Source organism: Fundulus heteroclitus, chromosome 6 (genome assembly GCF_011125445.2).
Source record: "Fundulus heteroclitus isolate FHET01 chromosome 6, MU-UCD_Fhet_4.1, whole genome shotgun sequence".
NCBI classification, from domain to species: domain Eukaryota; kingdom Metazoa; phylum Chordata; class Actinopteri; order Cyprinodontiformes; family Fundulidae; genus Fundulus; species Fundulus heteroclitus.
In genome coordinates, this window is record NC_046366.1 from 29824675 (window position 1) to 29840749 (window position 16075).

General features: G+C 38.4%; 1 protein-coding gene across 1 annotated transcript in view; it reads right to left on the bottom strand.

The window, feature by feature from the left end:
* The window catches only part of LOC105917155 (zinc finger protein GLIS1), a 67469-nt gene extending 58736 nt beyond the window's left edge, over positions 1-8733 (bottom strand). The window contains exon 1 of the mRNA XM_012851872.3: positions 8665-8733. The gene's annotated coding sequence lies outside the window, so the exon portion shown is untranslated. The remainder of the gene's footprint in view (positions 1-8664) is intronic.
* Positions 8734-16075: the final 7342 nt, after the last annotated feature.

The following is a 16075-nucleotide window of genomic DNA, read 5'->3' on the forward strand; positions in this document are numbered from 1 at the left end:
CTGGATCAATGTGTGCTTCTGTGCTTTTTGTCTCTTTTTGGGTCTCTGCTCTGTCTTCTCTAACCCCCAGTTACTGGGTTTTCTTATATAGGAATTTCTTTTCTACCAATCCGAATAATCTGACCCAATCTGTATAATCTGATTGAATTTGACTTTGGAAAGCGCCTTGAGATGACATGTTTCATGAATTGGCGCTATATAAATAAAATTGAACTGAATTGAATAGAACCAGAGTTTTTGTCAAGGTGGATTAAATCATGACCGCTTTTAAATACCAGTCAGCTTTCATATAAAACCTTCAGGTACCTGCTGGAAAGCTACAGATGAAGAAACGTTTTATTCGTCGGCATCTCTGTTGGTCCAAGCATACATCCAAATATTTATAAAAACATGATCTCACGTTCTTAAGAGACGTTGAAGACGTGCGGTCAAAGTCCAAAGGCTGGGACTCGAACCCGAGACGGTAGCACCAAGGACCGAGATACATGATACATACTGTTTGTTTGTAGATATTATCAATATTATGTTGTGATATTTTAAATTACCCTCACTTTAATTTTTAGAGGTACTCTTTAAAAGCCCATCTAGGGACAAGTGCTGCGAATTATTGCACTATGACACAAACATCTCCCCCGTTCAGGCTTACAAGCTTCTGCGTTACATTAACGCACAGTTTACTGAATGTATATTGCTTCTGTATATATATCCATTTTATTCAATTTTATTTTATTTTATTGTATTCTTATTTTTGTCTGCACCATCAACATCAAGTCAAATTCCTTGTATGTGCAAACCTACATGGCAATTAAACTTGATTCTGATTCTAAAAACATGGGAGTGCTGTTTTGTTCAATTTGTCTCTGTCGATGTGCATCTGTCCCTACCAAATAAACTTTGAAATGAAATGAAATTAAATGGGTCTCGTGAAACACCCCTGCACCACCAACGTGCCCACGAATGGTGAATCCAGAGTTCAGAGCTAAATCTAACAAAAATCACCTACGGTTGGCCGTGAGCAAGAGATCTCCTCACAATACGATCAATTTTGAGATCCTTTGCGAGGTAGAGAGGGCAAATACAGCCAAACATAGATGTGGGACCCTGAGAGAGACTTATCAAAACAGAATCAATGCTAGCATGATACTCTATCCGCACAGGAAAATGGGAGCCTAAATGCGAAATCGTTCGAAGCCGGAGGAGCTGTTATAGGCGTTGTAATACTTATGCCACACCAGTGAGTGGCGCAGTAACGCTGCCACAGATGTAAAGAAGGAGGAAGAGGATGGTGAAGACAGAACGCAGGAGTAAAAAAAGTAGTGTTTGCGTGGACCACCTGGTCATCAGTGGAGGAGTAAGATGTGTTGGTGTAAAATCGGTAATAAACTGAATATTGTCTGAAACACAAGCGCACATCCGAAGTCCGCCATTGTTTGTGTTAAGGGAGAGGTGAGGTCTACTTTACCTCACATGTGCAAACACAGCAGTTTGTAGGCGGTTATGGGGATGGGGGTGTCCAGATAAGGACTCCGCGGGGGGGGGGCAACTTCAAACTTTCCCACTCTGGGAGTTGGTTTCACATGTTTTTTAGGTTTTGTGGTCGCTCTGTCTGGACAGGACCCCCTATCCACCTAAATATTTTGTCTGATACAAACCCGTCTTCGTGTGGACGGCGCCTTGGTGGAGATTTTTATGTTGTAAAAACTTGGCTACTTTAATGTTGAGTTAAAGACGTTTTAGACCAACTGTAGGATCACTATTATTTAAAACTGAGAATAGCAAGGCTTTGGATGTGAATGCCTACTACTACAGTGGAGGTGATGCAAGGCATTTCACAGTTTTATCTATTTAAACTCTTATAACTCTTAAGAACTTCCATATAGAAGAAATAATAGGAGGATATTGTATTCCATCTTTTCTATTATTTTTGCGTAAGCTGAGAAAAGTGAAGTTTTTTCAGGTCATCCTGACCTGATAAATGCTGCCAGATCTTTGGTAATATCTATCTATCTATCTATCTATCTATCTATCTATCTATCTATCTATCTATCTATCTATCTATCTATCTATCTATCTATCTATCTATCTATCTATCTATCTATCTATCTATCTATCTATCTATCTATCTGTCTATATATATATATATATATATATATATATATATATATATATATATATATATATATATATATATATATTCACACCGTCATTTATCCTCTTGACATCAGAAAGTAAGAAGAAAATCATATCTGTGTCACCAACCTAACAACCTATTGTGTGGCACAATTGTGGAAAATAAGCTTTAAAATATTTAAACTGGACGTCGTCACAATTTCCAGCTGTTTGGGTTTTGATTTTCGTTTGCAGATGTATTTTCAGTATTTCTTTGCTGTTTATTTATACTCATTTTGACAGTTAGGTCTTGTCATATTATTTCATGCGTTTCTGTTTTGGGATTTTCTGTTTATCTTTCCTCCTTGGTTTGCAGGCCTTTAATAAGGTTTTCTGCTAATTAGTCTCTGTCATGCATTCAGGTTGAGTCCCTGTGTGGCGTAGCGGTCTGAGTCAGCATCTTTGTTTTGGGTACCTGGGTTTGAATCCTGGTTGCGACCCCTGATTAAGGAGCAGCCAAAACTACTCATGTGCAATCAGGTGGTTTTTGTTTTCACAATATTTTTCTTCTTAAATATATGTTTTCTTTTCAGTTTAACTGTTTGGGGGTGTATATAACATTATACTGTATGTGAAAAATGTTTTTCAAACAATTTATATGGTCTTATGTTTGGCTCTGTGCTGCAGGACCATTTGCACTTCTCAGAGCCACAGCAGATTTAACATTATACCCCCTATTTAACCCTCTTTTGCACTCCAAATTTCATTAAAGGGTTTGAGCAACATTTCAACAAAAGTTGGACCCCGTTACTGATTTTAGATTCAAATTTAAACCATGGGGGGATAGATACACATAAATAAGTTTCCTAAATAAATTAGTTGTTCATTCATCTGTTGTAAGAACTGTACGAAGCACATCAAGTGGAGGTGAAGAACCCTGCATATATTACCCCAAAACTCATCCAATACCACTAATTTACTCCATTGCGTAAAAGAAAACAAAAGTTCTTGGACTTTCAGTGATTTACCAAGTAAAAACAATTTATAAAAGCCCCGGCTTTCAGCTATAATGCACCCCAGAAACGATGTTGAAACAGTTACCTCTGACACTGGCAGCGGTTTGTGTTACCCAGCTGTGTCACCCTTGGGTGTTGCAAAAGAGCAGGCACCCCTAGCCAGGAATAATATTTCTGCACCAAACCAAAATGAGCTCTGCCTATGGCCAATCACTGTTAATGTCCGTGAAATATATGTACGAACTGGGCAGCTAGGGAAAACGTGACAAACCATTTCATCGGTGTGGCGCGGAAAACAGCCTAACTTTCATAAACCGTCCATTCGAACTAGGAAGACAAAAAATGTGACAAATTCAGACTCCGGGCTGTTTGTTTTTTTGTCATGGTCACAAATATTTACATGAGCCAGCAAATCATTTTCTTTTCTCTTTTTTCCGTAATGAATACCATATGATCCGAGTTGTTTCTCTGCGGCTTTGAAACCTTAATTAAATGCATTAGGTCATGCTGTGCTACGTAATGTAAACACATGTATTAAACGCAGCTTAGTAACAAAGATGTTGCAGTAAATTAACCCTACTATCCACCAAAGAGAATGCCAATAGGGAGGTTTTTTTTCATTTATGTATTGGTTAGACTGAATAAAAGTTCAAAATGATAATTTATATTTAAAAAGAGTAGAGCCGTGCATTTCTCTATCAGCTGCCTTGATAGAAATGTTCAAAACTTTCTGGATCACATCTGCAGAATTAAAAACATGAAAAATAAAATTTTCACAATGGATTCACATCATGTGTTGATTTCTACTTTCTGTGATTTTAATGCGAAGGGTTTCGTTGCTCTTTTCCAGCTATTTCAGGCAGTCAAGGTGAGATTTTATTAAATGGTAAGAGTACTTGCCTTACTGAAGGTGTGTTGCATGACATTAGAAACCCTTTGAGGGTTGCTGAACGCCCTCACCTCAAGATAACACTGAATCTGTGATAGAGCTGGACGATAATTCAATAATGTAAATCGATCGATGGAATTATACCAATGATAGAAAACAGAGCATCAATAAAAAGTTCAATAGAATAACAGTTTTCCTTCCTTATGCATTCTAGCCTATCATGTAGGTTAATATTACATCTTTACATCCTCTCAACCAATCACAGACATAGACCCAGGAACGCTCCGTCACCAAGCTCCGCCCCCTTCAAAGAGTTCAGAGGGCATGCAAACTTTTTTATTTTTAAAAACTTGTAGTTTTGGTAAAAAGTTGGTTGAATAAAGGGTTTAGTTTGATATCAGTTTGTATTTTGTATCTAAAAATAGGTCGCTAAGCAACAGCATAAAATGGCCAGGGCTGCACTTAAAATATATCTTTTGGATTTGTTGATAATTATCAATATCGATCAATATGATTTCTATTTTATCGATGTGCTTTTTTTCTATATCGTCCAGCCCTAAGTTGTTATGTGAACTATAGCAAACATTCAAAATTGGAGAAATAAAACACGATATTATTGCACCACAAGCAGCCATATAGCATCAATGTTGAGTTTAGCAGTATCCATTTTTAAAAAAAATAGTTATGTTATGTTGAACCTTTTTCATGGTTGTTATGCAAAATGATACATTTTTATTGCAAAGCAGAAGCGAATATGTAACTTTGAACATATAATGAACCAAACAGCAATGATAGTCAGCAACATTACAAGCTTGTACATTTATATTTGGTTCATTTTGCAGATCCTACCAGTTCATAGTCTTGTCAGGTCTAAAAGGAGGTGAAGAAAAGGTGCAGATTTTTAACTGGTACTGAAGACCCAATACATAAACAGGTTTGGCAGAGGGAGATCCTTTCTTGTAACATTTCTATTATAAAAGGGACCAAAAGCTTCATGGCTTTCAACAGGAATCCGTCAGCTCTGCGTCTGCGTTTTTCTCCATGATGTGAACTAACTGCCTCCAATTCACCGCTTTTGTATTTTTTATTATAATCAAATGTTAAGGTTTTGTGGTTTAGCTTGTACGCCTTGATCCCGCATTTGAGCCTCCGCCCTGAGGACCTTGCAATATGATGATAGCATGATATACCGTGATGATTATGCTCTACCAGGGGTCCGTTCTTCGTACGTTGCTTAAAACATCCAAGATCAAATGAGACATCCAAGATGATTTCATCCGGCTAATCATGATCCGGCTAATTGGGTTCTTCGAACACACCTGTTGTTTACGATTAGTATCACTGGATTGAGTTATCTGAGACAACTGAGCGTTCATGCGTTTGTTTAAAAGGGGAAATGTATCGATAGTAGAAACATTGATCAGCAACGCTGCTATTGGCTGTTCAGCATGGCCAAAGAACGCCCACAGTTTTTTTCCCAGCAGAACAAAAGCTTTTAATGGAAGGTTATGCCCAATTTGAGTCATTAATTAAAACACCTAAAAATCTGTTAAAGCCAGGAGAGAGGGCTGGCAAAAAGCAGCAGACAAATTAATGTGTAAATACTGTCCATGGTAGATGTTTCTATCACTTTCTACAGTATTAATTTTTGCATTTTCATAATCTCATATTTACTTTGTTCTTTTATGTCAGAGCCTCCACGGGACCCACTAGAACATGGGGACAAGTAAAAGGGAAATACAAGAATATTCTACAAAATGATAGCCTTTAATTATTATACTGTATTTTAAAAAGGCACTTGTTATGTCAAGAGATCCAAATTTCAGTGTCATTCCTTAGATACGGGAAGTAAAGGACACGTGCAAACTGAGAATTTTAACAAAAAAAAACAAAAAAACAATCTTTATCCATAAAAAATGAAAATCTTCCTTTTCCAAGTCATCCACAGTTTACACGGTAAAACTGTATTGCTCCATGTCTAGATAATCCATCCATAGTTTTTTCTAATACAATATACGGCTCGACAGGAAGCAAGCATTTCAAAGTAAACTAAACTTCACAATAAAATGGCCCGAACAAATATTCTTACTGAATAGGATAAAAATAAAAAGCAAACCACCATACAAATAACTTAAAATTTTAGATTTATGGCTCCAACACCACTTCTTCCTCTTTAAAAGCCACTGTTAAATGATGTGTTTGTCTGTTTATAACAGCCACCAAGAAAAATCTCTACACTGTCGCGCTGCTCTAAAGGATCCTGTCTATTGCGCAATACGCGATTAATTCGAAAAAAACTGCAAATTATTCTTGCACCTTCCGCAACAGGTTGCAGTCGTAAAAATGGACATAGCTACGGCAGACTTCCCTATCTCCTCCGCTTATACAGCCGTGATCTAATCTTGTTTACATGAAATAAGCCTGCTCTGGAGCAGGCTCAAGCTGGCGCACTTGTTGCTATGACAACAAGTGCAGGAAGTCTTTCGAAGAACCAAACGATCCAAGATCATGCCAAATCGTCAACAATGAAATCCTGCTAACTGAGTTAGCGACGTACGAAGAACGGACCCCAGGGGATACCTGGATGTTTTCAAACAGTATTAGCAACAAAATACTATTATAAAACGTTGCGTCTACTGTACATCACACAACCTTATTCGGGATACACTATTCTAGCCATGAGTTGGTTACCAGTGTCAAAATATACCAAGTTTATATAAAGCTGTGGTTTAAAAACTACTGAAGCTTTCAGTTTTCAGTTTGTTTGGTTAAAGTCCTTTTGTTGCGGTGCCAAAACAAGTGATTGGCATTTTCTCTGGCTATATGGAGCATGGAGTAATGCAGCACCCCTCCCCCACCTGTTGCTGAGCACTGCAGACATAATGCGGTCAAAGCCACGTAAGATATTTTGCAAAATACTAATGATTCCTTGATGGCTGCTGGTAATTTTTTTTTATTAATTATGCTTAAATCTATTTAGAAAAATCTAAATAACATCAGTCGTACAGATACCATTATTACAACCGTAAGTATGGTATTATGTTATTGTTATATGTGTGTTGTTTGTGTCAACTTATGCTTGTGTTACTATTGATCTGTAAGCTTAAATATTACTAAAGGGCTGTAATGACGTCATAACTTCTAATTTGTTATTTACATTTAACAATGTTTACATGCTCAAAAACAGCCAACAATGAAACGACAAAAAATTCTTCACTTTGTGAAAATTGCATTTAAGTGAGTAAATACGACTGCTCCCATTAGTATTTACAAAAGCTAGAACTTTGCTGCATCTATAGACATTTTGGCCAAGGCGAAGACGTTTCTTCATCACTCATTATTAGGAAACTGCTTTAGATCGCAGGTTATTAAATTATCATTTCCACTTTTCTAAGTGATGAAATCAAAGGAAACTATTACAAAACTGTAAGCACATCCACACAATACACACATCTTGCCAGAACACGTCAAAATTAGGGTCTACAATAGCAGTGCCAGAGGGTCTACACTTTCTAGTCACATGGCTTTTATCTGTGCACCACTCAGGTTGGTCCAGCCATGTTGCAACCCCCCAACACGCAGTTTTGTTGCTTACATTTATATAAAAAGCCCGGGATTAGAAAAACAATCCACTTCGTCTGAAATGCTTTTGTTATTCTCTTTTCCTGGCATGCAGCTGAAGCGAACATACAGAAGATCTGCCAATCCAAACAAATATTTCAGGTCGACACGAATCTTGGCTTGCTGCTGTTTCCCGCTCCAGCTGAGCACTTGACCAAACAGTTTGAGCATCTGGAGAAATAATTGACCAGTCACTGGTATTGATCAACAACCCAATCAGACCCTCAAAGGCATATTAGGCACGGGCTTTTAAAAACACTGTAAATTTGGTTTTACAGCTCTTTTTTTTTTTTTTTTTACAGCCACACATTTAAGACAATATGAAAGCGGATAATAAAAATCAAATGTGATTTACCTCTGGCTCCACACACACCTCTGTGGCACAGCATCGCAATCATAAACCACAATCCCTCTGCAAAAGCATGCCAGTGATATCATGAGACTAATGATTAAAACAATCCTCCTCATCTGTTGGACTTTCAGTAAGCCAGATTTCCACCCCCTGCGCAGCACTTTTCATTCCAGCAACATTACATAAATCGGTGAACTGCAGAGGAGTGGAAAGGAAGAGCCCCCAAAGTAATAATAAGAAGAGAGGGAAAAAATATATCAGACCAAACCATTTGGGGATGATCTCACCCCAGTGTAGCCTATAGCATCCACTCCATTAATTTCACAAAACTTTCTTGCACAATCAAGGCGAGTTCTTGTGTAAGTCATCATATGGGAGTAAAGTCAGACCTGAAAACTCCTTTTTTTCCTCACCACAGATTTGTTTTCCCTCATTAATCCTGAAACAGACAGTTTTCTGGACTGCGCGTTGCTTCGTTTCTCACCTGGAGTCTATTTATAGAAACAGATGTATCCTATTATAGCAGCTGTCGCACCCGAGTCACTTTATCACCATAAAACAGGATTCTTAAAACGTAACGCAAGGTAACAAAAGCGCAAAACACTCCTTGGTAAAGTCCAAGCGCTGCGTTATAACGCAGAAGCAGCACTAAAGCACATTAGCAGAGCTCCTCTTACCGTAACACGTCCTGGCGTTCAGCGTCACTGTAACGTCTCGTCCTCGCGGTGGCTGCACGCGGACTGTAGTTCCCACTGTCACTGTCTGCCGCGCGCTCAGCTCAGCCCGCGTGCTGCATCTGCCTCACAGCGCGCGCGCACACACACGCGCACGAGCCCCCTAAACCCCCACAAGCGCTCAACCCCACCCTGATGTGTTTCTAGTAATAACACCGCATCATTAGAGTGGACCAGCTGCGCGAAGGTATTACACTAGCCCTACGTTGTCATCCATTAAAGAGCCTATTGTTTCATTTTTAGGTTAAAACTATTTGATATTTCAATTTAATATTATTTATTAGATTGACTAATGGATTCAACCCCCATATATGTGCTTATTTCAGGTATTAGTTTAAACCAGGGGACACCAACCTTTTATAAGTTGAGAGCTACTTTGCAGTGTCAGGGCTACCTACAATGACATTTGAACTAGAAGAGTCAGAGCTCACCATAACTTTATGTAATATATATATATATATGTAATGTAAGCATGTTTTTAATGAATTTATCATTTTAAATCTATGTAACTGCGATAGACTGGCGACCTGTCCAGGGTGTACCCCGCCTCTCGCCCATTGACAGCTGGAGATAAATGGTAAATGGACTGAACTTATATAAAGCTTTTCCAGTCATGCTGACCACTCAAAGCTCTGTACACTAGAGTCACATTCACTCAATAATGTGCACACATTCACACACTGATACGCAGCTCGGTAGGCAATTTGGGATTAAGTGCCTTGCCCAGGGGCACATCGACATGTAACAAGGGGAAGCTTGAATCAAACCCACAACTAACCCATCAAGCCACAGTCGCCCATATCTCCTCTGGAGATGGGCACCAGCACCCCTTGCGACCCCAATAGGGATAAGCGTGTTGGAAAATCGATGGATGGATGGATTCTATGTAAATACAAGTATGACTAAAAACGAAGAGCAACTGAATAAAATAACATTTTAGATGCAGCTCACTTGAGGGTTGTGTCATTTTTTTGAACAGGCTTGAGGGCGTCACATATGGTCCTTGGGGGCTACCTGGTGCTCACAGGCACCATGTTGGTGACCCCTGGTTTAAACAATTCAAGTTGTCCAACAGTTAAATATAGAGCTTACCAAGTGTCAGCTGTCCAAATTAAACTAAAGCTCGTGGAAATATAAAAACCGTACCAACAGTTTCATACCATGTTTTGCGTAATTTTCAGAGTAGCTACATTTTGGGATTTAATCAGCTGTAAACCATAATCAGCAGAAATAAAAAGCTATTGTTTTGATGATACTGTTTTTTTAGATGTGGACACATGTTTCAATACGTTTTCTCAGTTTAGGACGCTGGACAAAAATTAATAACATTTCACCTGCTCAGTTTCAGTTCAAACTGTTCAGTTCAAACAGATCTGCAGTCTTTCACTTCAGTTTAAAAAGCCATATTAGTTTTCTCATCAAGTTCTACAACTGTACAATCTGTTTCAGGGTTTCTTCATATTTTAGATTTCATAATTCCCTGTTTTACCCAATTTAGATTCCTATGGTCTTCTGTGCATATTTGAAGTCTGGCTTTAAATATGAATCATACACAGAAAAAAATATGGACAGACTGAGTGAATGGATGGACGGATGGATGGATGGATGGATGGATGGATGGATGGATGGATGGATGGATGGATGGATGGATGGAAGGAAAAAAAGATATTAAAAAAGAGACATGACTTAACCAACATATTTAGAAACTGAGATGTCAGGTGGTCGTATTCAGAATAGGACATAATGAAGCATATAACAAAGTTTGAAAATGTGAATGTTTCTTTTATGCTTTATTTTCAATTCCCATAGATATCCAGTGGTAACGGTTAACAGATTTAACACTCTGTTTCCAAAGTGTAGTATACAATACATGAATGAATTACAGTCTCAAATCCATTTAGGAAAACTGTGGGTATGAATCTATGATCTATTGCCAGAATTTATAGCTCATCCTTTTTTATTTTGAAAAATGTGTAAAATCTCCGGGAATCAAGCACTTCAACAAACTGCCTCCCTTCAATGGCAGAAAAGTAGTCTATAATTGAATTTTAATCAAAAAGTGCTGATGGTAAAATGATGATAAAGAGCTACTGTATAAAATGATACGTGTTAAAAATGTACTTGTCATCTTGCACCTTTTCAAGAGTGTCCTGGGTCTCCTTCTGGTGGGAGATGCCTGGAACATCTCCCAGGTTGTTCCAGGCATTCGGAACAACCTGGCTGTGACTGGCAGCTCACTCTCTGGTTACTTTGTTCAGTCTCTGCCACAATTGGCACATTAGCAAGAGAACACGGGCTAACTTCAAAATTCATACCTTTCTTACCTGGGAGGAAATTACCCCTCCAAACAAAAGATGAATGTAGTCACAGCGGCAGATGCTTTTCCTCTTCTCCCTTGCTTGTTCACAACACAGGTGTCATTTCAACTTGTCGCCAGAGGGGGTAGACATCTGCAAAAACCCTGGAACTTGGCTTTGCTCCTTTGTAGTTCATAAAGAAATGCTTTTGGTGTTTATATAGTTTAACCTGTACCAGCTGCTGTAACTACTCTATAACACTACCAAACTAAAAAATATATATATAACTTCAGGATATTCAGGGATACATATTTAGCCTCAGACTTGCTAAAGTAGCTTGTAACAGTTAGCATAGGATAATGAGGATTTAAATCAATAGTTGGGAGCAGATTTGCTTTATCTTAAGTGGTTACTGTTTTCAAACTGAAATGCTCATTATAATTGGATTTGAGCTGGTTGCAAAGAAGAAATGGGACTGTTTTAGATTAAGCTAGCTGCTGTTAGCTCCTCGGTTAACTACGCGGCTAGCTACGTGGCTAGCTTCTGGCTTTAGCTGCGCATTCATTTACAGGAATCTGAGCATTGTTTAGGTCCAAATACATCCATACTTTTCATAAACTGGACTATGATTGACCTAATTATAATTTTAACAGCTTTTAAAAGTCAAGTTGGGAGATAGAACTAATTTCTCTGTTCTTCCAGAATATGTCATGTCCAAGATTGGGAAAAATAATAAAATGGCAGCATTTTCCAGTATTGAATCTGCCATAGGTGAGTATGTTAGAGGAGCTTGGATTAGGCTACTTTGGTCTGAAATAATTTCTGTATTTTACTTCTGGTTACGTACATTTCTGCTACTTTCCAATTGAACTAATATTTTTGAAATAATGCCGATGTTCTGCTAATTTCCATTTTTGCTAGGGCTATATTTCTCCCTGAACTAACAGGATGAGTTATTTATTGCTGTGAGTACTCATGCAATAAAGAGTCTTTTGTTTTTGTTTCCAGCTGGTTCCATAGCATTGTCCCATAATCCAAACCTACTAAGGAGCTGGCAGCTAACAACCTGCAGTGTGGGTGATAAAGCACTGGGCCTGCTGGATAGCGTAAGCGTTCTGGATTTGTGATCCATTACTGGGCTAAAACTTAAAGCAGTAATGGACGTGAACGGGACAAGTAACAGCGATCAGCAGAAAACCACACCGGATGAAGAGAAAGCCCCCCAGGTTTGACAATAACATATTACAAAAACATTACCTGGTCCAATAAGTCTTAATTTCTACAAAGTGCTTCGGTGTAGGGCCAGAAATCGCATTTTAAACAACAAAGCATATAGATCCATCCATCCCTGCTTTGACAGTTTAGACTGCTGATGGCGGTTGTGGTATAATGGTGCAGTGGAAACTTTCTTGCCACACTTTGAAACTCTTCTGAACATCCTTCAAACACCACAACCCTAACCTGAGCATTGCTGCTGACCGTGCCCATCCTGTTATCCCCATACCCATCTTCAATTTGGGCAGGATCATGCACCAAATCACATAACATCAAACAATGTTAAGTCATCAAAAAAATGACTTTACTGTTTTCCAAAAGTCTCTGCATTGACCAAATCTCAAGCGCCTTTGTGATGGGGTAGAACAGGAGACTTACATCATGGATCTGACGCAACTATGTGATGCGAATCATGTCAATATCGACCAAATTCTCTGAAAAATATTTCTTACCACTTGTTCAATCTACGTCCCAAATATCTAAGGCAGTTCTGAGGGCCAACGCGGATTCAGCCCAATACCAACAAGTTGTACCCCATAAATTAAGAGCTCATTCAGTCTATGTGACTGTTAGGCGATTTATAAGTACACACACAACACAAACATCCTGCATGATGTTTTATCACTGTTTTTTCTTATGCCGTTTACTGGTATTCCTATATTATCACTGACATTTCACATGGATTATGAGTTCACATGGCTCCTCCTCACTTTATGGTATTTTTATTTCCAGTGGTTTCCCTGCAATTTTATCTCAGTAGGTTTGAGGTCTTCGGCACTGACCTCACGCTGACCACGTTCTGGTTTCTGGTCTGCACAATTTCCAGTGGTAGATCTCTCTCATCATCAGCTCTGTATAATTCGCAGGGGGGCTTAAACTTAATGACACACTTTACCCTCCCATTACTGCCAGTCCTGGCATTCAGATGGTACAAGGCTTTCATTGCTCCAGCGTTTGAAACGATCACAATCAAAGGTTGGACGCAGCGTGCAACGGGGACCTGTCAAACATCCTGCGCGTCCTCCCGTTGAAAGGAATACACAAAGGAGGCAAACGACACAAAAACATTTCATCTGGGTACATGACTGCACGGCAAAACCTGCGAGTCAGAGTTACATTTCTGGGTCTCGAGATGATGCTCGGAGCTGTAAACAAGTCCTTTGGGACGCTGCTGCTCCAAACAAAACCAGATGGGCAAAAACAATTCACAAAAGAACATATTCTCCGGGAAAATTGGGACATAGGGGTTTCTTTGCTAACTGAATGCAGAAAACAGCTGGTATCAGTCTGTTTTGTTTGCTGCCTTTTCTCCCTAATGTGGCAAAGTGAAAATTTAAGCAAGGGGTCACACGAATATTTAATCCAAAAAGGACACACCTCCTGTGAGTTGCAGCTTATTTTCATCTTTAATGGTCCAAAAGTCAAACTGGAAAGGATTTCTGGATGTTGCAATAGGTTAAAATGTTTTTTTCTTCTTCTTCTTTATGCATTTATTGGAGCGTTTTAAGTGTTGCATAAAAGCCAGGAAATGAAAGATCAACCTAAAAAAATTGGCAATTTAAATTATGTCATTGAAATAAATGTGATTGACTTTAATCTGTTCAGGTTGCTAAAGAGATTTGGTCTTAACACGGAGAAATGTGGCAATAAACGATGACGTCTAGTGCGGTTGGGCAAGAATAAGGAGCCACAAAGGATGTGAACACAACTGTTTACTACTGTCCACCTGCATGGGTCACCTGAAGGTTTTAACTTTATACAACTAACCCAACGTGCTGCACAACAAGAACAACAACAGCAATATAAGAGTAATATTCACTGAATATTTTTTTAATAATATAACATATATTGGAGAAATCAACACTCACTGGCACTTTATTAGGTACAAATTTCTAGCACCAGATTGGACTCCATTTTGTCTTTAAAACTGCCTTTAATGTTTTAGGTGTACATTCACACAGGGTTCAGGAAACATTTAGCAGAGATTTGGTTCAGTTGTGGTAGAGCTTTTGGCTGAACATCCCTGATATTAAACTCCCATTCCTGAACGTACCAAAGGAGCTTTATCGGATAGAGAATTGGTGATTGGGGAAACCACTGGAACTGGGTATCATGATGAAGAAACTGTTTGATATGAGCTGGATTTGACAAAAACCAGCTGAAAGTGGCCATCACAAGTTAGGTACACTGTGATCAGTCCTTGGGTGGGCTGTGTTGTTTAAATAATACTCAGTTTAATACTCAGTTGGTACAAAAGGGCCCAAAGTGAGCCAAGACAATACCACCCTTGACACCTCTAGACCACCACCACAAGCCTGAACTGTAGATACAGGGAAAGACGTGTTTTCATCTGAATGTTGCAGCAGAAATTAATACTAGCGGGATGAAGCAACCTTTTGTAATTTGATATTGTCTATTTTTGGTGAGCCAGTGTGCTTTGTAGCCTAAACCTCCCGTTCAAAGATGACAGGATAGGAACCCTTTGCTGCTGTAGCCAGTCTGATTCAAGCTCTGATTTCTTGTGCGTTCATAGATGGTTTTCCACATACAGTGTCTTGCAGGATGTTTCCTTTCTATCAATTTCAACCAGTCTGCCCATTCTCTTCAGACATCTGTCATCAACGAGGCATCTTCAAACACACAATTGTTAATGACTGGATCTTTTTCTCTCCCTCTTTTTCTGACCATTTTCTATAAAGCTGAGATGTTGTTGTTGTTTGTGAAAAACCAGCAGATAATCAGTGAAAAACTCAGACAAGCCTGTTTGGAAGCAACAACCATGCTACATTCAAAGTCACTTAAATCAAATTTCAGTCCCATTCTGATGCTCAGTTTCAACTTAAAAATATAATTTTTGTCCAGATAAATATAGTGAGTTAATGCCATGTGATTGGCTGATTCGCTGTTTGTGTTTCCAAGCGATCCAATGTACCTAATAAAGCGGCTGTTGAGTGTATATACAGGCAGTTTATTTCCCCGTGTCCAAAATGTCCAAAATAAAATGTCTTTCCATTAAATGATCATAACATGATCAGTCTATTGAATACTGTACATCTTCTCAGAACTTTGATTAATATTATCCAAACTTATCAAGGAGAAAACCAAACAACAATAAATAAGAAAAAAAAAATGTTGTTTTATTACTTTATGGACTAAATTGAATTTCCCAAAGAGCGTTCAAGTCCAATTTTAAATGTCCTCTGGATATTTGTACGACTCTTTTTAACGTCTCCCCTTTTTTTCATAAATCTTTCACCATAACTTTATTTATAATTCTGATTCAACATCCATGTTTCTTCAGTTATTACCGTTCAGAAACACCAACGGAGGCATCCTTCTTTATTTAAAATGCTACACACAAAAATATTTTAGGACTATTTCAATGTGTTAATTAGCTTCCTGCTCTCACAACTGTTTAGAAACATTCAAAGCAAATTAACATAGAGGACCAACCAAACGTAAACTTTTCCTGTTTCAAGCAAATCCTGGGATTTGTTTTTGAGACGACACTGCCCTCTTCTGGCTCCCCCTGGTAGCACATCATAAGCATTCTAGATTCCTGTCCAATACATTAAATTACTTTATTGTTTTGATATCATAAAAATGAACAATTTTAAGATATTACATACGTTTATGGGACTCAGTTTAATTACAATAATTTCTACAATTTATAATTATCATGATGCATGTTTTCACAGTAATGTGGTCTCTAATTTAGTTAAACTTTTAAAGTATTCCTAGATTATCCCCTTTACTTCAAAATGAAGGAACATTTTATATAG